This window comes from Elephantulus edwardii, unplaced genomic scaffold (assembly GCF_000299155.1).
Source record: "Elephantulus edwardii isolate Elephantulus edwardi_28Jun2011 unplaced genomic scaffold, EleEdw1.0 scaffold00021, whole genome shotgun sequence".
Lineage (NCBI taxonomy): Eukaryota > Metazoa > Chordata > Mammalia > Macroscelidea > Macroscelididae > Elephantulus > Elephantulus edwardii.
In genome coordinates this window covers 19,655,947-19,665,652 of record NW_006399771.1, presented here as the reverse complement: position 1 = coordinate 19,665,652, position 9,706 = coordinate 19,655,947, and the positions used below count along the sequence as shown (strand labels likewise).

At 40.7% G+C, this 9,706-nt stretch overlaps 1 pseudogene; it reads left to right on the top strand.

Annotated features, from left to right (window-relative positions):
- The first annotated feature begins 8,882 nt into the window (after nt 1-8,882).
- Nucleotides 8,883-9,635, top strand: LOC102846190 (annotated as a pseudogene).
- The last annotated feature ends 71 nt before the right edge of the window (nt 9,636-9,706 follow it).

The window sequence follows — 9,706 nt, the reverse complement described above, 5'->3', positions numbered from 1 at the left end:
TCTGATGACTGCCTCTTGGTCCAAGTATAGGTTTCGCATTAGCACGATCAAGTGTTCTGGTATTCCCATTCTTTTCAGAGTCAGCCACAGTTTGTTATGATCCACACAGTGAAATGCCTTTGCACAGTCAATGAAACACAGATAGATATTCCTCTGGTATTCCCTGCTTTTAGCTAAGATCCATCTAACATTAGCTACAATATCCCTAGTACCACGACCCTTTCTAAACCCAGCCCAGAACAGGTTTGAGTCCTTGAACACTAATGAGCGAAGACCAGAAGAGTTGTGGGAGAATATCAAGGGTATCATCCAGGAAGAGTGCAAACGGTCATTGCAAAGACAGAAGAGGAAGAAAAGACCAAAATGGAGGTCAGAAGAAACTCTGAAAATTGCACTGGAGCGCAGAGAAGCCAAAGCAGAGGGAAGAATTCAAGATCCTGAAGAGTTGAATAGAAGATTTCAAAAGGCAGCACGGGACGACAAAGTAAAATATTACAATGCAAGGAGCTGGAGTCAGAAAATCAAAAGGGCCAAACTCGCTCAGCATTTCTTAAGCTCAAGGATCTGAAGAACAAATTCAAACCTCGAGTTGCTATAACCAAGGATGCTTTAGGCAGAATATTAAATGATCCGGGAAGTATTAAAAGAAGATGGAAAGAATATACTGAGTCATTGTATCAAAAGGAATTGGCAAACACAGAAGAATTTCATGAAACAACATATGAGCAAGAGCCTATGGTGATGAAGGAAGAAGTTCAAGCTGCTTTGAAGGAAACAGCAAAAAAGAAGGCCCCAGGAATAGATAGTATACCAATTGACATATTTCAGCTAACAGATGCTGCTCTGGAAGTGCTCACCAAGTTGTGCCAAGAAATCTGGAGAATAACCACTTGGCCAACTGACTGAAAGAGATCTTTATTTGTTCTCATATCAAAGAAGGGTGACCCAACAGAGTGTGGAAACTATAGAACAATTTCATTGATTTCACATGCAAGCAAAATTCTACTGAAGATTATCCAAAAACAACTGGAACAACACATCAGCAGAGAACTGCCAGAAGGTAGTAATATAGATATAATAAATATACATACACTGCATAGGTGTATGCCAGGGATGTATCCTATCTCCATACATTTCAGCCTATATACAGAACAGATTATCCAAGAGGATGGGCTGTATGAGGAGAAGTGTGGCATCACGATTGGTGGAAGATTCATCAACAATCTGCGTTATGCAGATGACACAACCCAGCTTGCATTTGCTGCAGAGGGTCAAGGACTGCAGCCTTCAATATGGATTGAGGCTCAATATCAAGAAGACAAAGATTCTCACCACAGGGTCAATTGGCAGCATCAGGATGGATGGTGAAGAGATTGAGATTGTTCACAGCTTTAGTTTGCTTGGCTCCACAGTCAACACTCTTGGCATCAGCAGCCAGAAAATTAAAAGATGAAGTACAATGGTTAAGTCTGCTATTAGTGACCTCTACAGAGTACTGAAGAGCAGTGGTGTCACTCTGGAGACTAAAGTGCACCAGACAGGCCATGGTCTTTGCAATCACTTGTTATGCATCAGAGAGAAGGACAATGACTAAGGAGGACAGAAGGAGAACTGAAGCCTTTGAGCTGTGGTGCTGGAGAAGAGTATTGAATGTACCATGGACTACTAAAAAAACGAACAGGTTCACCCTAGAGAAGGTTAAACCAGGCTGCTCCTTGGAGGCAAGAATTCTGAGTCTCCGTCTAACATACTTTGGACATGTTGCAAGGAGAGACTGGTCCTTGGAGAGGGATAGCATGCTTGGGAGGGTGGAAGGACAGTGCAGCAGGGGGGAAGATCCTCTATGAGGTGGACTGATTCAGTGACTGGGGTAATTGTGGTGAATGTGTCAGAGACAGTGAGATTGGCATAGGACAGAACAGGGATTAGGACTGTTGTACATAGGGTCACAAACGACTCGATGGCATGTAACAACAATAACATACAGATGTTGCTGTTGTTGTTATATGCCGTCTAGTCATTTGCGACTCATAGCGACCCTATGTACAACAGCCCTAAACTCTGCTCTGTCCTATACCAATCACCCTGTCTCTGATACACCCATCCCGATTGTGGGAAGTGCTCTTTCTCTCATCCGAGTCCCATAGATGCTGATGTGTTTGCAGTTAAGGTGACTGTAGAACAATGGGGGCTAAGGTGATGGCTAAAAAAACTAACTTTGGTCTAACACTTCACCTACAACACGCAGATGATATAATTTCATTTGTATGAAGACAAAGCACTTACTGATGATATGTAAAGACAACAATCTTCAATATGGATTATATTTCAACATAAACAAAAATACTCACAACTAGACCAATAAATCTGTCAGCAGAAAAGACCAAACTGCATATTAAATACATTGCATATTAGAAACAGCACCATTCCTAAGGGCTGGTTGATTACACTGGATCATTCATGTTATGGAAAGAATAGCATTTTGTTCTCACTGAGACAGCCTCTTAACTCTGAGTATCACTTTTTCTTCCCTGCACAATTCTTCCGCTAATACTATCATCCATGTACATACAGAATACTTAACCATCCCTCATGGTTATCACACACAACACTGTCTCGAATCAAAGAATTCATTTACCAGCAAATGATGTAGGAACGGGGCAGTTCTCATGGAATGTATTAGTATTATAATGTTCCCCATGATCCTGAAGCAGCTGGCTTGGTAGAAGAATGGAATGACCACCTACAGACACCACTGTGGCACCAGTTAGCTGGAACCTCCAAGAGGCTGCATATGCTTTTAACTAGTGTCCAATATATGTTGCTATTTCTCCACTGCATGGGTCAAGGAGTGGAAATGCAGTGGTACTACTATAATCACTCATGGTCAACTTTCAAAATGCTTCCTTCCTGTCCCCAGCACCATTCTCTGAGGGTGTAGAGGTCATAGTTTCAAAGGAAGAATGTTCCCACCAGAAAACTTAAGACTGGTTGCAATGAACTAGAAGTTAAATGCCACCCAGACAGGATAGGTTGCTTACATCTCCGGATCAACAAGGAAAGGAGTTACTGTACTGGCTGGTGTGAGTGATCCTGATTACTAAAGGAAAATTCAACAGGTATTACATAATAGAGGCAAAGAACAGTATGTCTAGAATACAGGAGGGGCTCACCGAAGATGTTTCTCAGTACCTCCATTCAATTCTGGCATGAATGCAAATAAATGAGACTCTTCAGGAAAGGCAACTCACACCACTAGGTTAAAAAAAAATTTCACAACAAACTGAGGTGCTTCGTAAGGAGACAGAGAATAAAACCTGAGAAGTGGAAGAAAAAAGTTGTAAATACCAGTCATAATGTTACCTGTTAAAGAGCTGTGAGCTGTCTTTCTGTCTACCTCCTTGCTTTATTATACATGTATACATATGTCTTTGTTTTCTTCCTTTCCTTATTCTAGTACTTATTATAAAATGTAAAATGTAAGTAGGGCTAGAACATTTTCAGTTGTAAGCATGTTAGCTGTATCGTATTGGTTCAAAGATGACTGTAAATTGTCTTTATTTACAGAGCCTGTATTGTTTATGAAGTGTACAGGTGGCAAGTCAACAAGGAGTGGATCATGATGGTTAAGAGTAAGTGACAACCTGGCTTTACCATGATTTTCAGTAGTTTAGAGGATATTATAGAACCATCTTCATTTTGTGGTCTGATATGATCAGCCAATTAGGTGAAAAGGGAGTCTCCTTGAGGATGCCTGTACCCAATACTCACAAATGTGCCGGCAAAGCTCTCCTCTCAACCCTAATCTGACTCTTCTTCCTCTGACCTCTGGTTCTAGGGACAGCCAGCAGACTGCTGTCTGACATGCAGGTTTTGGGAATCTTCAGTTCCTGCAGCTCCATGATCCAGCAGTCTATCATCTTACGTTCCAATATTCGGTTTGTCAGTCCCTACAATTACATAAGTCAGGAGAAGCTTCTAGAATGATGTCTGACCCCCTGATTTAGGAATTGTCAGCCTCCATAACTATGTGAGTAATTTACTTGAATCTCAATCTCTCTCTCTATGCCACACACAGACACAAATAGACACCTCTAAAGATTCAATCTAAGATACTATCAGTCAATTCCAACTCAGAGGAAATCTCCATCAAGTTTCTGAGGATATAAATCTTAACAGAAGGAGACTGTCCATCTTTCTTGTATCAAGCAACTAGTGGATTCAAGTTACCAGAAACACAGAGGTGGGTTTTTTTTTTCTTTTTAGTTAGCATTACAACATGTTGTAGACTACACCTCCAGAGCTCCCGTAAGATACTTTAATGACGTATACAGGCGATCTTAGAAGAACAAATCTTGGAAAGCTCTAAGCTAAATTTGCCGCAGCTGCTCTTCCCATAGCATATACTACAAGGTCCCTCCCCTCACAATAATCTCTAATGGGCTTTCAAGCCCTCAATCCTCTATCTTCTCTTTCACTCACTAGGAACATGTGAGAACTTCCAAATCTCTTTCATACATGTAATAATCAAAGGAAACTCCCACAGTGCTATCTCTGCTCCTCTTTCCGACTAAAAACATCATTTTCTTTTTGTACAGCCATTTCACTATAGTTTTCCCAATTATGTACTATGCATCAGAGAGTTGGACAGTGAATAGGGCTGACAGAAAGAGGATTGATGCCTTTGAGCTCTGGTGCTGGAGAAGAGTGTTGAATATACCATGGACTGCTAGGAGAACAAACAGGTTTGTCCTGGAGAGGGTGAAGCCAGAGTGTTCCCTGGAGTCAAGGATTCTGAAGCTTCGTCTGACATATTTTGGGCATGTTGCAAGGAGGGACTGGTCCTTGGAAAGGGACATCATGTTTGGCAGAGTGGAGGGGAAGCGAAGGAGAGGAAGACCTTTGGTGAGATGGATCAATTCTGTGACTGGAGCGGTGGGAATAAGTGTGTTTGAGATGGCTAGGTTGGCACAGGATTGAACAGCATTTAGAGCTCTTGTACCATAGCCCTATGGTCGCTATGAGTCGCAAGCGACTCAACGGCACATAACAACAACAACAACAAAACAACAACAGCTATTTCACATCGGCATAGAGCCAAATGCAGGGCAAAAGCTATTTAGTGGCTGTGTAAGTTCTAAATCTGACTGGCTCCAGCGTCTGTGCTACTCTTCTACCCTAGATTTCTGAAATTATAGATAAGAGGGGCCTTCCCTTATTATGATTTAACATTTGTTAAACATCTATACCTTGCAAAATTCTTATAAACGAAACATTACAATGCCCAACAGTGATTTTCTTTACTTGGGATTGCTATCTTAAACTACAGTCACAAAAAATAAACAAAATTATACAATGAGCAAAGATGGCCTTCAGAATTCCCTATCTACTCACCACTATAACAATGTACACCTTGTATCCTCAAGTCCAGGGCTTCGCATCTTATTACTTCTACCAAGTAACCGTGTGGTAATATCAAGAAAACAAAAATTCTCATCACTAGATTATAGGTGTGGTGTTAAGTGTTTATTGTTCAAAATAGAATCCCTAGCCATTTTCTGATTTTCTCAAGTGGTTGGGAAATATGTGAAAAGGGTGTATTTAACTGATCTATAAGGGGACTGGCTAGTCTCGCCATTAAATTGAGCAGATCCAGCTGCAGAAACTAAGAATCTCACCACTAGCACAATAGCAAAGCAGCAGCAGACATGCAGTGTGTGCCCTTCAGGGCCAGGGATTCCTGTGCCAGCCAGACTAGGGACTACCTAAGCAGCAGCCATAGCAGAAAACCACAGACATGCAGTGAGATGGAGCAGACCTTGAGACTGCTATACTACTGAACTGGATGAAGCTAAGAAAGAGCCTTTTGCCCAAGTTTGTTGGACAGCCTGAGAGTGAGAGGGGAAGTACATAAATGGCAGGACAGAGAGTTTTGTAACACCAGCCTAAAGCATCAAGGCTCAAGGTTGAGGCATCTGCAAACACATTTTGGAAGCTGCTCTGACTGTATTATGCTATGAACCTGGATTATAATTCTTGTACTTCCACAATATGGTTCTCTTTGGTTTTTGAGCTATTGCAACAGATTTTGAACCCCATAAAAGCAGTAAGATTGGTGTTGGGGTGAGTAGAAAGAGGTGTGGGAACATGGGAGACATTTTCTACCTCATAGGAATTGGTTTTATGTTGTTAATGTTGTTGCCGGGGGCAGTTCCCCTTTGTGAAGCTGGTAAAGGTCAAATATGGCCGCCCTCACAATGCTCTCCCTCAAGAAAAGATTGAAGTTGTCAATGGTTCCAGTGGTTAAGAAATCAAGACAAGACACACTGGGAAAATTTACTGTCAGGGACCTCTCCAGGGTACCAAAGAGCAATGAAGTTAGGTAAGCTGATCCAAGCCATGCTCCTCTCAATTGCTTGCTATGCACCTGAGAGTTGGACCATTATTAAAGATGATAGAAGAATAATCGGTGCCTTGGAGTTGTGGGTTTGAATAACATAAGTATCTCATGGACTGCCAAGAGAAAAAAAATATCTGTCCTAGAGAAAGTGAAACCATGGTGCTCCTTGGAGGCAAGGATGGTGACACTTAATCTCACATACTTTGGTCATGTTGCTAAGAGTCAGTCCTTGAAGATGGATACCATGCTTGGAAAAGCCAGGGTAAAAGAGGAAGACCTATCATAACAAAAATACCTAATCACATACGCCTTTTAAACCGTTTTCTCCTTCATGTGCTTCAATGCAGTATACATTATTGAACCCATCTTTCTCAGTCTCTCCCCGATCCCAAGGTCAGTCCTGTTTTACAACAGTGGCACCATGCAGTATTTGTCCTTTTGTGACTGAGATACTTCACTCAGGATAATGTCCTCCAGAGTCACCCATTTTTAATAATATTTCAGGAGTTCCTTGTTTTTCAATTCAGCATAGTATTCCATTGTCTGAATATACCACGGCTTCTCTATCCATTCATTTGTTGATGGGCACTTAGGTTGTTTCCAACTCCTTACTATTGTGAACAAAGACACAATAAACATGGGTGTACACATTATCTGCTTGGATGTCAGTTATGGTCTCTTTGGGGCATATTCCCAGTAGTGGAATTGCTGGGTCAAATGGTATCTCTATTTGCAACTTTTTGAGAAAGTGCTATACCACCTTCCACAGTGGTTGCACCATTTTACACTCCCACCAACAGTGAATAAGGGTTCCAGTTTCTCCACAGCCTCGTCAGCATTTCTTGCTTGCTGTTCTGTTAAATTCTGCTATTCTGACTGGGATGAGATGATATCTCATAGTTGTTTTAATTTGTATCTCTCTTATAGCTAGGGATTTTTATTTCTTCATGTACTTGTTAGCCATCTGAATGTCTTCTTCGGTGAAGTGTCTGTTCATATCTTGTGCCCATTTTTCTACTGGATTATTTACCTTTATCTTGTTGTGGTGTTCAAGTATTTTACAAATTCTGGATATAAGTCCCTTATCTGATATGTCATTACCAAATACTTTTTCCCAGTCGGTGGCTTCCATTTTTACCCTGTGGGAGAAGTTTTTGGATGTGCATAGGGCTACATGGTGGAGTGCACCTGGGGGAGGGTTTGTAAAACAATGAAAGAATTTTTGTTTTTACTTTTCCAAGAGGGTAGTGTACTAGGGGGAAGGTTGGGAGGGGAGAAAAGTGCAACAATGAATGAATGGAAATAATAATAATTAAAAAAAACCTTATTGGAGAGTCAGCTATGAGCCAGTTCTGAATCAATAGCAGTGAGGATGTCAGTCGGACATACTGTTTGGCTAGTAAGTATTTTAATGATTCTTCTGGTATTTAGGAAAGGTGACATCTATTTCTTAATGTAGCTAGTTAATTTTAAGGTCTATTTTATAGAATATAAATACTCTGTGTGAATTCTCTGAAGAAAAGGGTATGTGAATTCAAACATAAAGGAAGTTTGTTGTGAAAAAAGAAAAAAAGAGAGGAAGACCTTCAATAAGATGGATTGACACAGCGACTCTAACAATGGGCTCGTGTATATCAGGGCTGGTAGGGATGGCACAGAATAGGGCAGAGTTTAGATCCATTGTTCATAGTACTGCTTTAAGTCACATTCGACTTGATGGCACCTAACAACAACAGTAATAGTGTTAACTTAAACTGAACTGCTCTCTGCCCAAAATTAGCATACCGACAGTATCAAAATATATTATATTATTTCTTTTGTGTATTAAACCATCTAATAAGCAATTCTTAATATTTTGGCAGCCAAATAACAAAGTTACTCTAACGATGAAAACCTGGGTATATTTAAGATAGATTTTGTCCCTCATATATTGTCACATCAAAAATCATACAGATCTGCATAAAAATCTTATTCTTTAAATATGAATTTAATATGTATAAAAATGTATATATATTATAAAAATTTAACAGCTCGGCTGAAAATACTGTATTTCTTATGCTCTTACATATCTATGTAGCCTGGAATTCCTCAGCAAGTAAATGGCAATTGAATAAATAGTAATTATTTGCTTTGGTCCAAGTATTTTTTATGATTTAAAACCAGGGTGTCAATCACATACGAGTAAAATGGAAACAGTAATCAAGGGATATATCATCATACTACAAGTATATTTTTATCAAATGACATAGGCAAAATAGACTCAGAAAGAAAATTAAGATTTCTAAAAAGTCTCATCAAGTCAATTCCAAATCACGGGCATCTTGGATGTTTCAAAGGGTGTTCCAATGGTGTTTCATGGTTGGACTCCTGCAGAAGATCATTAAAAGGCTTCAAGCCGGGAGCTGAAGCTGCAGAGTCAGGATTTCGCCGCCTCGCGCCACCGAAGCCCGCCCGACGTGCATTCCCAGTACCTTCCTCATCCAAATCCAGTATGGCTACTCTCAAGGATCAGCTGATTCAGAATCTTCTTAAGGAAGAACAGACCCCCCAGAATAAGATTACGGTTGTTGGGGTTGGTGCTGTTGGCATGGCCTGCGCCATCAGTATTTTAATGAAGGACTTGGCAGATGAACTTGCACTTGTTGATGTCATGGAAGACAAATTAAAGGGAGAGATGATGGATCTCCAACATGGCAGCCTTTTCCTTAGAACACCAAAAATTGTGTCTGGCAAAGACTACAACGTAACTGCAAATTCCAAGCTGGTTATTATCACAGCGGGAGCATGTCAGCAGGAGGGGGAAAGTCGTCTCAATTTGGTCCAGCGTAATGTGAACATCTTTAAATTCATCATTCCTAATGTTGTAAAGTACAGCCCAAACTGCAAGCTGCTTGTTGTTTCTAATCATCCAGTGGTTATCCTTACCTATGTGGCTTGGAAGATCAGTGGCTTTCCCAAAAACCATGTTATTGGCAGTGGATGCAGTCTGGATTCAGTGAGGTTCCATTACCTAATGGGGGAGAGGCTGGGAGTTCATGCATTGAGCTGTCATGGCTGGGTCCTTGGAGGGCAAGGAGACTCTAGTGTGCCTGTATGGAGTGGAGTGAATGTGGCTGGTGTGTCTCTGAAAAATCTGCATCCTGAATTAGGTACTGATTCAGATAAGGAACAGTGGAAAGAGGTTCACAAGCAGGTGGTTGACAGTACCTATGAGGTAATCAAACTGAAAGGCTGAAAACACCAAATTCAAACGCAAACTTAAACACCAAATGAACTCATTTCTTCTAGAATATCTGGAAATTTTCA